Here is a 22,816-nt window from a genome sequence, read left to right as displayed (position 1 = left end):
TGAGAAACCTATATATGTAGGTCAGGAAGCAATAGTTAGAACTGGACATGGAACAACAGACTGGTTCCAAATAGGAAAAGGAATACGTCAAGGCTGTATATTGTCACCCTGCTTATTTAACTTCTATGCAGAGTACATCATGAGAAATGCTGGACTGGAAGAAACACAAGCTGGAATCAAGATTGCCGGGAGAAATAGCAATAACCTCAGATATGCAAATAACACCACCCTTATGGCAGAAAGTGAAAATGAACTAAAAAGCCTCTTGATGAAAGTGAAAGAGGAGAGTGAAAAAATTGGCTTAAATCTCAACATTCAGAAAATGAAGGTCATGGCATCTGGTCCCGTCACCTCATGGCAGATAGACAGAGAAACACTGGAAACTGTGGCTGGCTTTATTTTGGGGGGCTCCAAATCACTGCAGATGGTAATCACAGCCATGAAATTAAAAGATGCTTACTCCTTGGAAGGAAAGTTGTGACCAACCTAGACAGCATATTAACAAGCAAGACATTACTTTGCCAGCAAAGGTCCATCTAGTCAAGGCTATGGTTTTTCCAGTAGTCATGTATGGATATGAGAGTTGGACTATAAAGAAAGCTGAGCTCAGAATTATTGATGCTTTTGAACTGTGGTGTTGGAGAAGACTCTTGAGAGTCCCTTGGACTGCAAGGAGATCCAACAAGTCCATCCTAAAGGAGATCAGTCCTGGGTGTTCACTGGAAGGACTGATTACTGAAACTCCAATACTTTGACCACCTGATGGGAAGAGCTGACTCATTTGAAAAACCCTGATGCTAGGAAAGATTGAGGGCAGGAGGAGCAGGGGGCGACAGAGGATGAGATGGTTGGATGGCATCACTGATTCAATGGACATGGGTTTGGGTGAACTCAAGGAGTTTGTGTAGGACAGGGAGGCCGGGCATGCTGCGGTCCATGGGGTCGCAAAGAGTCCAAAACGACTGAGTGACTGAACTGAACTGAACTGAACTGAACTGAACACATATACATGTATACCAGACAGAACTATTGTGACTACCTTCACTTTACAGAAGAATAAATGGAGAATTACAGGAATCTGTAACTTTTTCAAAGTCTCTTTGTTGCTGAGAAATAGAAACAACTAGAACCTTTATACTGATATTTGTCAGGTGAAAGGAGAAAATAAGCTAAAAACACATGAGCTAAAAACACAAAAAACTGTCCCTCTCAGTGTCTTCATCCTAAGAGGTGGTTCCCAGTTCATTGAAGAAGACATCCTTGGTTCAAAAAGGGACAAAAGTTTTCTAATCCTCAAAAGAATTTATATACATGCAGAGAGAAGAAAGTACTTTAAAAATACAAGTAAATGCTCCAAGCAAAAAAATTCTCTTTCATTGTTTGCAATAGGAAATACTCAGCCTCTTACTTTTTATTTTTATGTCCTTATAACTACATAAAAATTACGTATGCATGTGTGTTTATGTCGGAGAAGGCAATGGCATCCCACTCCAGTACTCTTGCCTGGAAAATCCCATGGACAGAGGAGCCTGGAAGGCTGCAGTCCATGGAGTCGCTGAGGGTCGGACACAACTGAGCAACTTCACTTTCACTTTTCACTTTCATGCATTGGAGAAGGAAATGACAACCCACTCCAGTGTTCTTGACTTGGGAATCCCAGGGACGGGGGAGCCTGGTGGGCTGCCTTCTATGGGGTCGCACAGAGTCGGACACAACTGAAGCGACTTAGCAGCAGCAAGTGTGTTTATGTATATATACATATAGACCTCTACAAAAACTATCTTTATATATGTGTACATATATAATATGTTAATAATTATGTATTTTAAAATGATGACAAAATGACTATAAGATAAAAAATGGTATATAAAAAGAATAGATGGTAAAAATATACCCAAAAGTTAGCATTACTTACATATGCATATGAAAGTTCTGTGCCATTTTTATTTCCTACTCTCTACTTTGCAGTATGTTGAATGATTTTGTCACATGCATATATTATGTTTTTAGTTGAAAATAAAAGTTGAAAGCACAGTTTAAAAAATACTGAAAAATATTTCCCAAGAATTTTCTGCAAAACTTCCCCATCTGTGGGAAAACAAGATGCCATTTTTTAAATTAAAAATAATTTGAAGTATTCAGTACAGTTCTATATCATGCTTTGCTTTCTTGGTTTCAGAGTGGTTTACTATCTAGTAAGGCAGAGGCCAGTGGTGACTTTCTCTGAATTTAGTTTCTATAGCTGGCAGTGTTCACATATCAGTGAAACAGAAAAGTTGATTTGTTTTTAGCATGATGAGAGCAGAGAGCCAGACACAGGTTCAGTGGCAGAACAACTGCCACTGGCAGTGGATGAGTAACGAAATATTTCATAACCACAGTGATTCAAGTAACAGCAATGAAGCCAGTTTCAAAATTGGTCCCTCTTCTGAATGTAAGACATTCGTGCTGTTCTTTTATCACAAGAGAAATGGGTTTCAAACAGGGCAGGGCTGGAATTCAAATCTAGGGCAATGTGGCTCGGAATAGTTAAACACTATGACTTCCCTGTAGCTCAGACGGTAAAACGTCTGTCTGCAATGTGGGAGACCCGGGTTCAATCCCTGGATTGGGAAGATCCCCTGGAGAAGGAAATGGCAATCCACTCCAGGGCTATTGCCTGGAAAATCCCATGCACAGAGGAGCCTGGTAGGCTATAGTCCATGGGGTCGCAAAGAGTCGGACACTACTGAGCGACTTCACTATATCACTATATGTTATATAACTATCAGATTCTTAGGTAGAGAAAACACTGGAAGAAAGAGTGCAACTGTAGAAAATTCTATAGCAGTGACCTACTGGATTATATATATATAGGATTAAATATATATATATTATTCTTTTTTTTTTTTTCAGAAAAGTTACCTAATTAATTAGCATTGGTAAGGGTGAAAAGATCACTACCCAGGGACATTCTCCAAGACAACTGATTGTGACTCTTCAAAAATGTCAATAATATGAAAGACAAAACAAAAGCCTGGAAACTCCTTTCAATTAAAGAGATTCAAGAGACAAGACAACTGAATGAAATATATGACCATTGATTAGATGCTAACTTTTTTTAAGAGGGAATATGAGGAATATCATCAGCACAATTGAGGATATTTGAGTATTGACTGTATATTAGATAATAAGATTGTATTAATGTTAAAACTGTGGGTGGAATAATGGCATTGCAGTATATAGGAAAACATCCTAGTTTTTAGGAGATAATTCTGACATACCGAGGAATGCAGAGGACTGGTGCTTGCAACTTATTTTTAAATGATTTTGCAAAATGAACAAACGTGCATACACATGTATGAAATGAAGTAGAAAATAAAGTAGCAATGCTAACAAGTGATACACCCACAAGATACTCTATAGGTGTTTTTCCCCCAGTTTTTCAAAATAAAAAGTTAAAAAGACATATAATCCTCCGAGGAAATTAAGGCTCCATTTCCAGGTCTATATGACTTTTCAGATTTAAATAGACTAACCCTAACAGAAATATCTATTTGCTAAATTATCATCCATTTGGAAAATACTTATAAACAGTATGGAAATATCCAACACCATCACTGGCTCTCATTAATCTTGAAGCAAATTGTATCCTTTAACATTTGTGTGAACTTTCAAAGCAGAAGTAAACCTCAGTCAAATTTTCAAACTGAAATAATTAGGAAACTAAACAGTGAATGTTCAAAGCACTCTAACAGTTTCCTGCATTAATAGAAGAGCTTTGAAATGCTTAGCCATAATATTCCAGTGGCTTTTTACAAGGATTAAAGTTAAATTTTTTTTTTTTTTTAGTAATCTCTGCAACAGTGGAGGGAGAGGGGTATAAAAATCATTAAGCAGAAAATCTTCAAGAATTATAGTCTTTAGAAATTCATTTCTGTTATTTTTTCCCTACAGCTCTCCTGTACAAGAAAGGATTGACTGAGGTGGTGCCAGGAATTTTTTACTACAAAATGTTATGATGCTTGTGTGGCTTACACATCCAGACAACATCTGGCACACCCAGTTAAGTCAACTACAATTAGTGAAGGGCCTGCTAAAGAAATGACATGTTGAACAGTTAAATCATGATTTCTTTTAATGATGATGAACTCAGTTTGGAGTTAAGAAAATATAATTTCAGGTTTTCATTCCTTATATTCCCTGAAAAGTGAAAAAGAAAATCTATTTATCCCCATACTGGAATTCCTAAAAATTATTATTAAATTTCTACTTTATTGAGTGACTTAAAAATGTGTCTGAAAGCTAGTTTTGCTCTATTGTTGAATCAGTTTAGTTCAGTCACTCAGTTATTTCTGACTCTTTGCAACCCCATGGACTGCACTATGCCAGGCCTCCCTGTCCATCACCAACTTCCGGAGCTTGCTCAAACTCATGTCCATCCAGTCAGTGATACCAGCCAAGCATCTCATCCTCTGTCATCCCCTTCTCCTGCCTTCAATCTTTCCCAGCATCAAGGTCTTTTCCAATGAGTTAGTTCTTCACACCAAGTGGCCAAAGTATTGGAGCTTCAGCTTCAGCATCAGTCGTTCCAATGAATATTCAGGACTGAGTTCCTTTAGGATTGACTGGTTGGACCTCCTTACAGTCCAAGGGACTCTCAAGAGTCTTCTCCAACACCACAGTTCAAAAGCATCAATTCTTTGGCTCTCAGCTTTCTTTATGGTCTAACTATTGTTGAATACAAATTTATGATAATTTCTATAGATCTTCACATGGTAGAAAAAGCTTTCAAAATGTTTAAATATATAATACTTCTATGAAATATCTGCTTAAATCTAGAGTGACCTGACAATTCTTTTTCTTTAATCAAGATAGTTTTTTGTTTTTAACTATGAAAGTATGATAACACATTTATAGGAAACTTAGAAAATAGAGAACAAAGTTACATATAGTTTCACTATATATATTACACTTTTTAAACAGAAAAATTAAGATTTTTAGTTGTAGTTTCAATATAAAACTTCAAAAATTAATAAAATAAATAGACATCAAAGTAGAAGCATATAGTAGACCTGAAAAGCACTGAGAACTAATTCAGCATAATTAAGATTTACACAATTTTCACACAACAGCAGGATATAAATTCTATTCAAGTTCCCATAGACCATAAACCAGAAGACACTGAAACATATCCAGGGACATAAAACAAGGTGCAAAAATTTCATGGATCAAAAGTATTGAAACCATACAGACTCTGTTCTCTTATACCTGTGGGACTTTGTTAGAAATAAATATCAAAATATATTTGAAAGTAACTCATATATTTTCAAGTGCAATGGACATTTACTAAGAGAGATCTTTGACTTACCCATTGAAAGCCTTAATAAAGTTAAAAGACCCAAAAACCACTGAGGGTAATTGCACAGAAGAAAGCATTTAAATGAGAAATTAATATAAAAATGTGAGATTAATATCAAGGATACTTTAAAAACACCATGTATTTGAAAATTAAATGTCAACTTTTAAATGATGGGTGTACTAAGACACCACAACAAGGAAAATTAGAAAATATTTATAACAGAACAAAAATTTAAAAGGAATTTATCAGAATTTGTTGCTTGCAGCTGAAGCTGCTCAATGCAACTGAATACAATGTAGAATCTTGAATAAGGTATGAAAACAAGTAATGAACACAAGCTTAAAATTTTGTAAAATTTGAGCAAAATCTGTGCTTTAGTTAATACTGTGTCACATGTTAATTTCCTATTTTTTTTGCAACATAGTATTTCTTTTTATTGTCAGAACTGCATTATAAGTTTCAAGCCTCATTCAAATAGTTTTAATAGTAAAAGTTACTAAGATAATAAACTTTCTAGACTTTTAGCAATAATACTAGATGCTGGAACAAATGGAACCATATCAAAGTTTTGAGTGAATATAAGTTAGCAATCTAACATTCTATTCATACTTTAGTCAAAAAAGTAGAACCAAAATGTCATAAATTTTTTAGCTAAGTAAAAATTCATGTTTTCTAAAATATTATATGCTATATATAAATTATATTGCACATACTGTATATATACATATATATATATATATGTTTGAAAGTGATAGTTGCTCAATCATGTCTGACTCTTTGTGACCCCATGGACTGTAGCCTGCAGGCTCCTTTGTCCATGGAATTCTCCAGGCAAGAATACTGGAGTAGGCAGCCATTCCATTCTCCAGAGGATCTTCCCAATTCAAGAATCAAACTTGGGTCTCCTGCACTGCAGGCAGACTTTTTTTTTCTTTACTGTTTGAGCCACCAGGGAAGCCCATATATATATATATACACAAAAGCTTTTCTACTACACTTGATAGAGACTTGAGAAAGAACAACAAAACAAAGAAATGGAGAAATTGGAAAACAAACTGAATGCGATGGGAGCACTGAATATGAAAAATAAAAAGTGAATAAACTAGATAAAAGTAAAGCATCATCAGATAGTACAGTTGTTTTTAAACACAGCTGATTATTATAATCACATCTGGAGCTTTGGAGTAAAAAACAATACCTGGACATTTTGTATTTTTCAAAAAATTCCAAGATAACTCTAAAATGCTTCTGGAATTTTAAAAAGTGCTTATAGGTTTTTCTATTAAATGGTAGTTACAGCATTACAGAATTCTATTATTTTCTGTTGATGGATCATTATACAAGGTTTTAGAATGAATAACAGTTACATAATCACAATAGTAAAAGATAGTTATCAGTTTTCACAATCAATAGCTAGACGAAAAACAATTGCAAGCCATATGGAAATATGATTAACCTAACTATAAAACAGTTACATATACTTTGGGAGTTTAAGTCAAGTGATGTGGTAAGTGGAAGTGTATACATGCACGTTTCATCTACCTAGTCAGTCAAGGGCTTTTGGTTGATGCATTTAATCCATCTACATTTAAGGTAATTATTGATATGTACGATCCTATTGGGCTTCCCATGTGGCAATGCTGCTGCTGCTAAGTCGCTTCAGTCCTGTGCAACTCTGTGCAACCCCATAGACAGCAGCCCACCAGGCTCCCCCGTCCCTGGGACTGTCCAGGCAAGAACACTGGAGTGGGTTGCCATTTCCTTCTCCAATGCATGAAAGTGAAAAGTGAAAGTGAAGTTGCTTGGTCATGTCCGACTCTTTGCTACCCCATGGACTGCAGCTTACCAGGCTCCTCCATTCATGGGATTTTCCAGGCAAGAGTACTGGAATGGGGTGCCATCGTCTTCTCCACCACGTGGCACTAGTGGTAAAGAATCCGCTGCAATGCAGGAAATCCAAGTTTGATCACTGGGTTGGGAAGATCCCCTGGAGGAGGGCATGGCAACCCACTCCAGTATTCTTGCCTGGAGCATCCCATGGACAGAGGAGCTATGCGGGCTACAGTTCGTAGGGTTGCAAAGAATTCAGACATGATCAAAGCAATTTAGCATGCATACACGCATGGTCCTATGAACATTTTCTTAAATTTTGGGGGCTTATATATTGTAGGTCTTTCCCTTCTCTTGTGTTTCCTGCTTAGAGAAGCTCCTTTCGCTTTTGTTGTAAAGCTGGTTTAGTGGTGCTGAATTTGCTTAACTGTTGCTTGTCTATAGCTCTTGATTTCTCAGTCAAATCTGAACCAGAGTCTGTTTAGCATAAGTGAATAATGTAAAGCACCGTACACTGTAAGAACTGACTGTAGTCTCTTTTGTCATTGTTTCCTCATATATTTTCAATTACAACTACTTTTGCTCATTGGAAAAAGAATGATTTTTCAACTCCATTCTATGAGTTTGAAATGTAAAACACAAAATGTGAGTCTTAATATAAACTATGAAAGTGAAAGTGTTAGTCTCTCAGTTGTGTCCGATTTTTTTGTAATCCCATGGTCTGTAGCTCCTCTGCCCATGGAATTCTGCAGGCAAGAATACTGGAGTGGGTAGCCATTCCCTTTTCCAGGGGATCTTCCCAACCCAGTGATTGAACCTGATCTCCTGCATTGCAGGTGGATTCTTTACCATCTGAGCCCTAATGAAGCCCAGAAAGCTTAGTCATAAATTTTCTTGCAAAAGACTATCCTAATACAAGTACTGTTTCAAAAAAGTTATAAATTTATATGACAGAAGATCTCCAAACCATAGCACAAATGGTCCATTTTTTTGGAATAAATATTCAAGATGGTAATATTGCATTGCTTCAAAATCACAGTAATTCTATTTTATCTGGATGTCCCCTTCTTTCTGCAGTCACCACTGGTGCTGTCCACAACATATCTGGCACCTAATAGGACAACTTATGGGCTTGTTTGAAGTTACATGTGACCATGTGACTTGCTTTGGCCAATGAAATGTGAGTGTACTTGCCTGGCCGTGCCTGGCAGATACTTTAAGGAGCCAGTGCATAATAATAATGAGTACCTGGGTCTCTCTCTCTTTGGTGCAGTGACCAGCAACCTACAGCTGGAGCAGAATCATCAGAGTCCTGAAGAGAGCACGCTGAGAGTCGAATCCTCATATTACCTACAATGAGCATTCATAGCAAATAAACCCTATAGTTTTAAGCTACTGAGGTTTGGGGTTATATAACAGTTACTGCAATGTAATCAGGTTTATCCTGACTAGTCCCTCTCCCGTGTTTTATTAGAGATGGCTGCATTAATCTCTTGAAGTTTGCAAAGAATAGAGTGATATTTTCTGATTACTTGGCTGTTGGGCGTTTATTATAGTAGTCATACCTTAAACGTACAGTGTACTGGCAGCACTTTGTTTCACCTGTTGATAAATATTTAAGTGTTTTCAGATTATAGAGACTCAATTATCCCACCTCTGTTTTCTTCCACTATGCCTACAACAACTGTCAACTTGTAAGGTTTCTGTGACAATGACAGTGGGTCTACGATTGCCCCAGAATTTAGGGAAATTCCCATTGCCTGGTTTAGTTCCATCGTAGTGTGCCCCCATCTGCATACAAGAAGCATAAGTTCCCAATTTCTGAAGGCCTAAGTGTCCATCTTGAACCTTAATTTGACCTTAAGCCACAGGCCACTGAGGCACCTATACCTTCCATGTCAGCTTGGCTGGACCTCTCCTACTTTCCTTTTTAACATTTATTGATTTATTTGACTGCACTGGGTCTTAGTTGTGGCACACAGGATCTTTCATCTTCTAGTTGTGGCACGTGGGATCTTTTAGTTACAGCATGCAAACTCTTAGTAGTGACATGTGGCATTTAGCTCTCTGATCAGGGATCGAACTCCGGCCCCTTGCATTGGGAGCATGGAGTCTGAGCCCTGGACTACCAGTGAGCTCCCTTCACTTTACTATTTATTCCCTGTGACCCTCCTTTTCCTTCTCAATGGAAGAAATCCACTCCCTACTGTTCCTTTCTCCTGCCAGCCACCCTCCTTTTTCCTTTCCTCTCTCCCCTTCTTCAGATTTGCATGTTGTTGTCATTTGAGTAGGATATAAAATCTCCTACTCAAAGATTTTTGTGCAAACATTGGAAACTTTGGTCTCAAACTTGGTGAGCAATTTCCTAAATCTTTGTTTCTGGTGTGGAGAGGGTACCTTCAAGATACTAGGAAGCAGGACTAGAAACTAAACAATGAATACGTTGAGACAGAATGCATCAGATTTGCATTTGAATTTCCCAAGAATTAAGAATTTGGTTAAGCATCCACGGGCCAACAGTAAATATATGGGCACTCCAAATGCCACTATTATCCTATGAAGGTTTGACTCCAGGTCAGATGTTGATCCTTGGGCTTATCATTGAAATCAGAGTGTCAGGATCACCTGGAATATACTAGAGCATTCTGTATTTAACAGCGAGACTGTAGCCACTAATGTCAAAAAGGCAGCATTTCTCAGAAAAGGACTGTAGATAAACTTGTCAGTTGGCACAGCTGTCATCTGAAACCTCATTTTAAAAACATAGTTATTTAATCTCCATGTATTATTCAAAATTTCATTTCATTGACTTGAAACTCTATTGTCCTTTGCTTGTCAGGGATTCCCCACCGTATCTGATGTGTGGGGAATTTGTAATGTTTGTTGAAGTGGTCAGAGTGAGCTCTTTTCTACTCTACCAATTGGCAGAAAAGAGGGTGACAAACTAATAGAAGCAAAAAGAAAATTTAAAGCAATAGAATGCAAAAGCCTGTATGTATATATGCATGTCTTTTACAGCTTACGAAGAACATTTGTGTAATTTACAAAAAATACTGGTCCTTTGATTAGGGATTTTCCCTGTTTAGTCTATTGCTAATGTATAAGTCTCTTTCCTTCTACCTATAAATTGGGGGGAAAAAAACCAAACAGGATCTAGATGTTATCGTTGGTGTGAAGATTAAATAAAGATGTGAAAATTTTTCATGAACTTCATAAAATTATACTTTATATCAAGTAATACAACTTTGCAAAATTAACCATTTCAATTATTGTTCCACCCAATTATCACTGACTAAGGATTTTTTAGGGCTTCCCAGGTGGTGCAGTGGTAAAGAATCTGCCTGCCAATGCAGGAGACCCAAGAGACTCCAGTTCGATCCCTGGGTCAGGAAGACCACCTGGAGTAGGAAATGGCAACCTGCTCCAGTATTCTTGCCTGGAAAATCTCATGGACAGAGGAACCTAGTGGGCTACAGTCCTTAGGATTACAAAGAGTCAGGCAATATTGAGCAAGACTTTTTTATGTGCCAGACAACATGCTATGTGCTGGGAATATGAAGATAAATACCACATTACTCTTATTCTCAAAAAAACTTACAGTTTCCTGGCTAAAAGAAACATTCAGGAAATAATCTAAATAAAATATGGGACATCTGTGATAAATGTGTGCATAGACTCGGGATACAGAGCTAAAGCCACTAGTCTAGTATAGAGGTATAAAACATCCTGGAGGAAGTGGTGTCAAAGTGTGAGGGACAATCTGGAAGAATCAAGAGTTGAAAATTTCAGTTTTTAATTTAACATATTATAAAGAAATTGTGTCTGGTGCGGAGAAGGCAATGGCACCCTACTCCAGTACTCTTGCCTAGAAAATCCCATGGACGCAGGAGCCTGGTAGGCTGCAGTCCATGGGGTCGCTGGGGGTCGGACATGACTGAGCGACTTCACTTTCACTTTTCACTTTCATCCATTGGAGAGGGAAATGGCAACCCAATCCAGTGTTCTTGCCTGGAGAGTCCCAGGGATGGGGGAGCCTGGTTGGCTGCCGTCTATGGGGTCGCACAGAGTCGGACATGACTGAAGTGACTTAGCAGCAGCAGCAGCCCTACTAAGTGTAAACTATTTGTACACTGTTCAGTTCAGTCCAGTTTCTCAGTTGTGTCCAACTCTTTGCGACCCCATGGACTGCAGCACGCCAGGCTTTCCGGTCCATCACCAACTCCCAGGGCTTGCTCAAACTGTACATTGAATCAGTGATGTCATCCAACCATCTCATCCTCTGTCATCCCCTTCTCCTGTCCTCAATCTTTCCCAGCATCAGGGTCTTTTCCAGTGAGTCAGTTCTTCGCATCAGGTGGCTAAAGTATTGGAACTTGCTTCAACATCAGTCCTTTCAATGAATATTCAGGACTGATATCCTTTAGGATGGACTGGTTTGATCTCCTTGTAGTCCAAGTGACTCTCGAGTCTTCTTCAACACCACAGTTCAAAACATCAATTCTTTGGCACTCAGCTTTCTTTATTGTTAAATCCCCTATTGGATTGATAACATCTTTAAGAAGGGACCATGTCTCATTACTTTTCCGACTAAGGTCCGTCTAGTCAAGGCTATGGTTTTTCCTGTGGTCATGTATGGATGTGAGAGTTGGACTGTGAAGAAGGTTGAGCACTGAAGAATTGATGCTTTTGAACTGTGGTGTTGGAGAAGACTCCTGAGAGTCCCTGGACTGCAAGGAGATCCAGCCAGTCCATTCTAAAGGAGATCAGCCCTGGGATTTCTTTGGAAGGAATGATGCTAAAGCTGAAGCTCCAGTACTTTGGCCACCTCATGCGAAGAGTTGACTCATTGGAAAAGACTCTGATGCTGGGAGGGATTGAAGGCAGGAGGAGAAGGGGACGACAGAGGATGAGATAGCTGGATGGCATCACTGACTTGATGGATGTGAGTCTAAGTGAACTCCAGGAGTTGTTGATGGACAGGAAGACCTGGCATGCTCCGATTCATGGGGTCGCAAAGAGTCGGACATGACTGAGTGACTGAACTGAACTGAACTGAACTGATGTTTCATTTATCTTTTTGTGTCCTCTCATTTGAGTTGAATATTTTAGGGACTGGATTCAATATAAATGATGGGACAGACAACTGTGTATACAATTACAAAGATTTTATTATTACCATAGTGTTTTAGAGTTATGAAATTTTAGAGTTGGAATTAGAATTGATCTTGAAGGCAGTTAATCCACCATACAAATACAATATAGAAAAAGCTGAGTTCCAGAAAGTGCCACATAAGTGATTAATGACTACATCTCAAGCCTAAAGTATTAATTTTTAAATTATTATATAGTTTGGCCATAGTTTTGTGTGCTTATCTAGGCCGTTTACATAAAAATTTACATACAAATATGAATTTATATGCATATGTAAGATGCATATACATAGACACACTTGGATTTAGGGGATGAAGGTACCCCTGTTTTAGGATCCCTTGAATTGTAAATATTTACACACTTTAACTGTAGAGTGAGGACAGAAATCCCGACCTTGAGCCTCTCAATCCCCATAGGTAAAACTGTCTTTTGTTCTCAATTCAGAGAAGCTTTCTAGCCTAGAACACCTTATCTTACAAAGAAAGCTAATAAATTACAAGTGCCCAGGGTAATATCAAGGAAAGCACTTCTGAAAGAATACTCTAAATGATCCTTACCTATGTGGGTTTTCTGCAAACTACCTTGTCTCTACTATACGTGGCACTGAAATGGGATACCATAGACGGTTGTGTTGGGAGAGGTTAACAGCCTAAGTTCCAGATGCCTAAATACTGTCCTCAATCAACCATCCTTCTCTGGTCAGGTTGCCAGAGAAAATGTAATTGTAGGAGCTCACTAGACATGGAGCACCATTTCTAACAAGGGATTTAGACCCAAACTCCAAACTAGAATTCCAGTGTGATTGCCTGGAGGATTCCTACATGAGGGAAGGAGACCTGAGAGGCCTCAAACTAAATAAAACCTAAACCTAGGACGTCCCTGGTGGTTGAGTAGCTAAGACTCTGCCACCTCAATGCAGGAGGTGTTGGTTCGATCCCTGGGCAGGGAACTATATCCCACATGCCACAACTAAGAACTGGTACAGCCAAATAAATAATTAAAAAAAAAAAACTGAGTTTGCTTTCTTCTCCCTCTAGCATTCATCTCAGCTCTTTGAAAGCAGGAAAAGGCTGATCCAGAGGATGCTGGCTGCCAGAAGAGAACAGAACAGGAGCTGTAGCAACACAGAAAGGGAGAGAGAAATCATGTCTATAGGAGGGCAGGTTTAGCCCACCCACCTCACCCAGCCCATTGGAGCTGCTTGGATTTTCAGAGGTGAGCCAAGGAGAGAAGCCCAGCCCAAGAGAGGTGCAGTTTCTCAACTTTACAACTTTCTAGACCATGGAGGAAAGTGGACTATCCCAAAAATGCAGTCCAGATCCTCTTACTCTGGACTCAAAGAAACAAAAAAGGCAGAAGAGCCATGTTCATTTATTCCTTCAGTTCAGCACAATGAAGCTTCTTTGTATTAGCACCAGGAATAATAAAAATTATCTCAAAAATGCCTGTCCTTCTTCCTCCAAAGGAACGAAATGTTTATCGAGTAGTGCATCTAGGCTAGGAGCTTTCCTTGACCTACAAGCAACATTTCTTAAGGGGTCCAACGCAAAAATTCTAGACAACCAACTTTGAAATATTGAACTTCTCTATACATAAGTACACAGACAAAAGAATCACGTACACATACTTAAAATACTAAAGCACTGAAATGTCAAATGGATCAATCGAGCAATTGATCTTTTCAATATTAAATCATAGCCAGAACATCTGTTCATGCCTGTGCCCTTCCTCTGAGTATATTAAACTCAACTTTTCTACCCTCGATGTATTAGCTTTTTCTTCTTGATGGCTTTTCATATATTTATTTAAAATTTTTTTAATTTCTTTTTGATTGGAGGGTGATTGCTATAAAATACTGTGTTGGCTTCTGCCATGCAAAAATGTAAGTCAGCCACAAGTACACATATGTCCCCATCTCCCTCTACCCTCTACCCCAACCAACCCCTCTAGGTCATCACAGAGCACACGGTTGAGTTCCCTGTGCCCACACAGCAGCTTCGCACAGGCTATCTATTTTACGCGTGGTAATACATATTTGCCAGTGCAACTCTCTCAATTCATCCCACCTGCTCCTTCCTCTGCTGTGTCCAAAATCTGTTCTCTATTTCTGCATCTCTATTCCTGCTCTGCATATAGGTTCATCAGAACCATTTTTCTAGATTCTGTATTATTAATACATAACTTACCCCACCTTCCCCACCTTCCTATTTTGCCAAGTGTACTACTGAACCATTAAAACACCTTCTGTGGTTGCATTAGTATAACATATTGTTATGATGACCCAGGGAATCTTTCTAGGTGTGGCATTTGCCAGTTAGGGTAGAAACAACATAGTCAAAGTGTAGCAGCACTTCTTACTCTTCTAATGTGGTCCTTCATTGCCCGGAAGGATGCCTCAGCCTCAGCCTCAGGTTCTGGGATTTTCATAATTATGTCTTGTCTATGGGTAGTTGGTCTTCTTGTGAGAGGCAGTGAGGTCAGGAACAACTTACATCACTTTCCTCATGAGATCACTCTTGTATTTTTAGATTTAATATTTAGATCTGTTTATCTACTTGAATTATGTATTTTATTTTTATATATTGTGCATGGGATGAATTGAAGTTAATTTTTTTGCATGTGGATATCTGATTGTTCAAGCATAATTTATTAAAAAGATTATCTTTTCTCCACTTTAATGCCTTTGAAAGTGAAAGTAACTCAGTCGTGTCTGACTCTTTGCAGTCCGTGGAATTCTCCAGGCCAGAATACTGGAGTGGGTAGCCATTCCCTTCTCCAGGGGATCTTCACAACCCAGGGATCGAACCCAAGTCTCACACATTGCAGTCAGATTCTTTACCAGCTGAGCCACGAGGGCCTTTGCATCTCTGTAAAAAATTACTTGTGTGTACGTGTGTGAGTCTATTTGTGGACTTTGTAATATTTTCCATTGATCTGCTTTTCTATCTTGACACTGATTCCACATTTCCTTGATTATTCCAGTTTTGTAAGTCTTAAAATTAGCTACTGTTTATCATCTAACTTTGTTCTTCTGTTTCAGAACTGGTTTTACAATTCTAGGTCCTTTGCATCTTCATATGAATTTTAGAACTAGTTTGTCAATTTCCACCTAAAACCCTTCTGGGATTTTGACTGAGCTTGCATTGAAGCTAAAACTCATATTGAGTCCAATTTACATCTTCTGTCAGTGAACATGTATATTTTTCCATTTATTGAGGTCTTTTTAAATTTCTCTCAGCAATGTTTCAGTGTACATATCTTTCACATATTTTATCAGGTTTATCCCTGTGATGTAATTTATAGTCAGGACTGTATATTTGATCTTTGTCCTGGTTCCTAGCACTCCAGGTGCTAAAATTCTTGGAATTTCCCAAGTGGTAAGAGTAATAAAAGTATCTAGATATTCATTAAAAAAACCCTTTTAACCACACTTGAATTTATGTTAATGAGGTGACTTCTGGAAAGCACTTAAGGATGGAGGCTGGTTACCAAGGGAATCGACCATGTTATTGGAGGATTAGAACTTTCGGTGCCCCCGTCCCCCGCCCACCGACCTCCAGGAACGCGAGAAGGATTGGAGGTTGAGTTGGTGGCCAATGGCAAATAATTTAATCAATTATGTCTATGTAATTAAGCTTCCATAAAACCCCAAAATATGGAATTTAGAGAGCTTCTGGGTTGGTGAACGTGTGGAGATCTTGGGAGAATGGTGCTCTCAGAGATCATGGAACCTCCCCACCCTTTCCTCAGACCTTGCCAATGTCTCTCTTCCATCTAGCCGTTTCTGAGTTATATCCTTTTGTAATAAACTGGTGATTTAGTAGGTAAAATATTTCTCTGAGTTCTGTGAGCTGCTCTAACAAACTAATCAAGCTCAAGAAAAGGGTAGAAGGAACCTCCTGTTGATAGCCAGTCGGTAAGAAGCAGAGGTGGCAACCTGAACTTGGAACTGGTATCTTCAGTTGGGTAGCATGACCAGCCTTGTAGGACTGAGCCCTGTAAGATCTGAGGCTCTTACTAGGCAGAGAGTAGCAGATAAGTTGAACTGTAGGACATAAATGAATGGTATATGAGATTGCTTGGTGGTATGGGGTAATAGAATCTTTTCAATGCAGGTTTTTAATTTTAGAAACTGTTGTAAATGGTATTTTTTAAACCTCAATTTCTGATTATATTGGTATATAGAAATACATTTCTATCTACTGATAGATAGAAATACAATGTACAATATACAATATATATTGATCTTGTATCCTGAAACCTTGTTAAATTAATTTATTAGTTCTAACAGATTTTTATACATTCAATTGAATTTTCTACATGAAAGAGCATGTCTTTTGTAAATAAAGACTGTTTTACTTCTTCCTGTCCAATATGGATGCCTTTTATTTCTTCTTCTCACCAAGTTGAACAAACTAGAACCTGCAGTATAATGTTGAAGAGAAATGCTGTTGTTGTTCAGCTACTCTCCTTCTAGGTGTTTACTTAAGAACAGTTAAAGTATATATTCATACGAACATTTGCACACAAATGTTTTAGAAGCTTTATTTGTCATAGTTAAAAAGTGAAAGAAATGTCTATCAACAGGTGAATAAAAACTAAGAAACAAATTGAAGTGTATCCATACCATGGAATATTATGCAGCAACATAAAAGAATGATCTGCTGATTTGCTGCATGAATGAATCTCAGAATTAAGGTGAGCAAAAGAAGCCAGACAAAGAATAGATAATGTATAGTTTCAAGTATATAAAAGTCTGAGAAATAATTAATGAAAATGCAAATGAAAGGAAAGCAGAACAGTAGCCCTTTAGGCACACAGTTGAGAGACAATGGAAGAAAACTGAAAGAAGGGATTACAAATGGATATGAGGAAACTTTGGGGGTGAGGCATATTTTAATTATCTTGATTGTGGTTATGTTTTCATGGGTATATGAGTATGTCAAAATTTATTATTTTATACACTTTAAATATGTGTAATTTACTATATATAAATTATTCCTTAATAAAGCTGTTAAAATAACATTTAAAAAACCCTACAGGAAATTAATGAAGTCAGGTCCAGGATTATCTGGCTGGAAGTAGATACAAAGTGTTAAGTTTATTGTAGAACCCCACTGTCAGAAACTCCCTAAATGAAGCCCAGGTTCAGACATCTGAAGAACAATTTTAAGGCCTGATTACATTACGTGATTGAGTGGCAAAGATGGATATACTATCAATTGAAATGTGAAATAAATATGGTGAACAGATAATTCTTAGAGAAAAGTTCCTAATATTTCTATTGGATTTAAACTGGGAATGGAAAATAGTGTTAAAGTATTAAAAGCATAAGATACCAATCATAGCTATCATGATTGTTTTAAGAATAATATGCCATTGGTATGCAGCATGGTTTGGGGATGGAATAAATAAGAGAAAAACAAACTGGATACAGTTAGCATGTAATTAGTACTAAAAAAAATATTGCTAACTGCTTATATACTGGTAACAAGTAGAGGAAATTTCCGCTGTTTTTCTAGGAAAATGAAGAAACCTTCTGTTCTTGCTCTAAGATGGTGGAGTAGAAGGATGTGTGCTCCTCTTCTCCTGCAAGAACTTCAAAATTGCGACTAGCTGCTGAACAACCATCAACAAGAAAATGCTGGATCCAACCAAAAAAAGATACCCCACGTCCAAGGGCAAAGGAGAAGCCCCAACAAGACAGTAGGGAGGGCAAAATTGCATTTATAATCAAGCCCCATACCCACCAGAAGCACTCAGAGGGCTCAAACAAAACCTTGTGCACACCAGGTCCCAAGGACCCCACAAGAGACTGAGCCAGACCTGCCTTTGAGTGTTTGAGTGTCTTCTATGTAGGCACAGGTCAACAGTGGCCTGCTGCACAGACAGGGTCTCTGGCTACAGCAGGCATGGGAGGCACAGCATGTGACATAATTTCTCTGGGAGGAGGTTGCCATTAGACCCACCATAGAGCCACCAAGCTCTATGACCCAAAAATTGGAGAACAATTATACCAAAGACATTCTCATACTGTTGCAAAAGTTCTAGGGTCCACAACAGATTTCCCAACATAGGGATCCAGCAAAGGGACTGAGAACTCCCAGGGAATTTGATTCTGAAGTCCAGTGGGATCTGATTATAGAACTTCCACAGGACTGGGGAAACAGACTCTTGGAGGAAACAAACAAAATCTTGTGTGTACCAGGACCCAGGAGAAAGAAGCTGGGACCCCAAAAGAGACTGATTGAGACTTGCCTGTAAGTGTCCAAGAGTCTCCAGCAAAAGCATAAGTCAACAGTGGCCTGTTGTGGGGTCAGGGGCACTGAATACAACAGTCCTGGGAGCTATGATGTGCTGGCGTAAGTCCATTTTAAGAAGGTCTCCATTACAGCCATTACTCATACCATAGTTTTGCCTAAGGCCAAACTGCAGGGAGGGAACACAGCTCCACCTATCAACAGTAAATTGGATTAAAGATTTAGAGCATGACCCTGCCCATCACAGCAAGACCCAGATTCCCCCACAGTCAGTCCCTCCCATCAGGAAGCTTCCAGAGCCTCTTATCCTTATCCATCAGAGGGCAAACAAAATGAAAACCGCAATCACAGAAAACTAACCAACACATGGATCATAGCCTTGTCTAACTCAATGAAACTATGAGCCATGCTGTGTAGGGCCACCCAAGATGGATGGGTCATGGTGGAGAGTTCTGACAGAACGTAGTCCCCTGGAGAAGGGGATGGTAAACCACTTCACCATTCTTGCCTTGAGAACCCCATGAAAAGTATGAAAAGGCAAAAAGATAGGACACCAAAAAATGAACTCCCAAGGCCAATATGCTACTAGAGAAGAATGGAAAAAATAACTCCAGAAAGAATGAAGAGATGGAGCCAAAGCAAAAACAAAACCCAGTTCCGGATGTGACTGGTGATGGAAGTAAAGTCCGATGCTATAAAGAACAATATTGCATGGGAACTTGGAATGTTAGGTCCATAAACCAAGGTCAATTGGAAGAGGTCAAATAGGACATGGCAAGAACAAACATCAACATTTTAGGAATCAGTGAACTAAAACGGACCAGAATGGGTGAATTTAATTCAGATGACCATTATATCTATTACTGTGGGCAAGAATCCCTTAGAGAAATGGGATTGCCCTCATAGTCAACAAAAAGTCTGAAATCCTTGAATGCAATCTCAAAAATGACAGAATGATCTCTATTTGTTTACAAGGCAAACCATTCAATATCACAGTAATCCAAGTCTATACCCCAGTTACTAATGCTGAAGAAGCCGGAGTTGAATGGTTCTACGAAGAGCTACAAGACCTTCTAGAACTAACACCAAAAAAAGATATCCTTTACATCACAGGGGACTGGAATGAAAGTAGGAAGTCAAGAAATACCTGAAGTAACGGGCAAATTTGGTCTTGGAGTTAAAAATGAAGCAGAGAAAAGGTTAACAGAGTTTTGCCAAGGGAACAAACTGGTCATAGCAAGTACCCTCCCCAACAACACAAGAGATGACTCTACACATGGACACCACCAGATGGTCAATGCCTAAATCAGATTGATTATATTCTTTGCAGTCAAAGATGGAGAAGCTCTACACAGTCAGCAAAAACAAGACTGGGAACTGACTGTGGCTCAGATTATGAACTCCTTATTGCAAAATTCAGACTTAAATTGAAGAAAGTAGGGAAAACCACAAGAACTTTCAGGTATGACCTAAATCAAATCCCTTACAATTATATAGTAGAAGTGACAAATAGATTCAAGGAATTAGGTCTAATAGAGTGCCTGAAGAACTACGGACGAAGGTTTGTAACATTGTACAGAAGGTGGTGATCACACCACACCCAATAAAAAGAAACGCAAAAAGGCATAGGAACCAGAGATCAAATTGCCCACATCTGTTGGAGCACAGAAAAAGCAAGAGAATTCCCGAAAAACATCTATTTCTGCTTCATTGACTATGCTAAAGACTTTGATTATGTGGATCACAACAACAAACTGGAAAATTCTTAAAGAGATGGGAATACCAGATCACCTTACCTGCCTCCTGAGAAATCTGTATGCAGGTGAAGAAGCAACAGTTAGAACTGGACATGGAACAATGGTCTGGTTCCAAATTGGGAAAGGAGTACGTCAAGGCTGTATATTGTCACCCTGCTTATTTAACTTATATAAAGAGTACATCATGCAAAATGTTGGGCTGAATGAAGCACAAGTTGGAATCAAGATAGCTGAGAGAGATATTAATAACCTCAGATATGCACACGACACCACCCTTTTGGCAGAAGGGGAAGAGGAACTAAAGAGCCTCTTGATGAAAGTGAAAGAGGAGAATTAAAAAGCTGGCTTAAAACTCAACATTCAGAAAACAAAGATCTTGGCATCCGGTCCCATCACTTCATGGCAAATAAATGGGGAAACAATGGAAACAGTGACAGACTTTTTTTTGGGGTGGGGGGCTCCAAAATCACTGCAGATGGTGACTGGAGCCAAGAAATTAAAAGATGCTTGCTCCTTGGAAGAAAAGCTATGGCCAACCTAGACAGCATATTAAAAGCAGAGACATTACTTTGCCAAAAATGGTCCATATAGTCAAAGCTATGGTTTTTTCAGTAATCATGTATGGATGTGAGATTTGGACCATAAAGAAAGCTGAATGCTAAAGATTTGACACTTGTGAACTGTGGTATTGAAGAAGACTCTTAAGTCCCTTAGACTGAAAGGATTTCAAACCAGTCAATCAATTAATCCTGGAATATTCATTGGAAGGATGGATGCTGAAGCTGAAGCTCCAGTACTTTAGCCGCTTGTGCAAAGAGCTAACTCGGATTTGGAGATGGGAATACCAGACCACCTGACCTGCCTCTTGAGAAACCTGTATGCAGGTCAGGAAGCAACACTTAAAACTGGACATGGAACAACAGATTGGATCCAAATAGGAAAAGGAGTACGTCAAGGCTGTATATTGTCACCCTGCTTAGTTAACTTCTATGCAGAGTACATCATGAGAAACGCTGGACTGGAAGAAGCACAAGCTGGAATCAAGATTGCCAGGAGAAATAGCAATAACCTCAGATATGCAGATGACACCACCCTTATGGCAGAAAGTGAAGAGGAATTAAAAAGCCTCTTGAAAGTGAAAGAGGAGAGTGAAAAAGTTGGCTTAAAGCTCAACATTCAAAAAACGAAGATCATGGCATCTGGTCCCATCACTTCATGGGAAATAGATGGGGAAACAATGGAAACAGTGTCAGACTTTATTTTGGGGGGCTGCGAAATCACTGCAGATGGTGATTGCAGCCATGAAATTAAAAGACACTTACTCCTTGGAAGGAAAGTTATGACCAACCTAGATAGCATATTGAAAAGCAGAGACATTACTTTGCCAACAAAGGTGCGTCTAGTCAAGGCTATGGTTTTTCCAGTAGTCATGTATGGATGTGAGAGTTGAACTGTGAGGAAAGCTAAGTGCCGAAGAATTGATCCTTTTGAAGTGTGGTGTTGGAAAAGACTCTTGAGAGTCCCTTGGACTGCAAGGAGATCCAACCAGTCCATTCTAAAGGAGATCAGCCCTGGTGTTCCTTGGAAGGACTGATGCTAAAGCTGAAACCCCAATACTTTGGCCAACTCATGCGAAGAGTTGACTCATTGGAAAAGTGTCTGATGCTGGGAGGGATTGGGGGCAGGAGGAGAAGGGGACGACAGAGGATGAGATGGCTGGATGCCATCACCGACTTGATGGACGTGAGTTTGAGTGAACTCCAGGAGTTGGTGATGGACAGGGAGGCCTGGCATGCTGCAATTCATGGGGTCTCAAAGAGTCGGACATGACTGAGCGACTGAACTGAACTGAACTCGTTAGAAAATACCTTGATGCTGGGAAAGATTGAAGGCAGGAGGGGAAGGGGACAACAGAGGATGAGATGGTTGGATGGCATCACTGACTGGATGGACATGAGTTTGAATAAGCTCTGGGAGTTGGTGATAGACAGGGAAGCCTGGCATGCTGCAGTCAGTGGAATCACAAATATTTGAACATGACTGAGTGACTGAACTTCTGTTGGTTACTTCCCACTTTCAGTACAAGGCATAGTCTCTGACAGCATGGAAACCTTCTTGACCTTAATTGTGGAGATCATTCAGTCCTACGAAGACTGGGATATTTGCTCAATCTCCCACAGTTATAGCAACAGTCCTGTAATACAGTCTACCCAAGGCTCACCCTGCTGTGAATTTTAGGAGGTAATTGTTTTATGCAAATATGATTAAACTACCATTGCTCTCTCCATCTGTTGCTTCATCCCAGAGTACATAAATTTATTAATTCAGTATCTTAGCCTGATTATTCACCAGTTTTCAGGATTTCTGAAGTTACCATAGGCTTCTAGTTAATGAGATTATATTATTTTCTTTGTCTTGAATGAAAATGTTCTGGATTCACAACCTGAATACCCTAAGCTGCTTCTCATAAACCTAAT

Source organism: Capricornis sumatraensis, chromosome 4 (assembly GCF_032405125.1).
Source record: "Capricornis sumatraensis isolate serow.1 chromosome 4, serow.2, whole genome shotgun sequence".
Classification (NCBI taxonomy): Eukaryota; Metazoa; Chordata; class Mammalia; order Artiodactyla; family Bovidae; genus Capricornis; species Capricornis sumatraensis.
The sequence above is the reverse complement of the archived record's forward strand: the minus strand, read 5'-3'. Positions refer to the sequence as shown.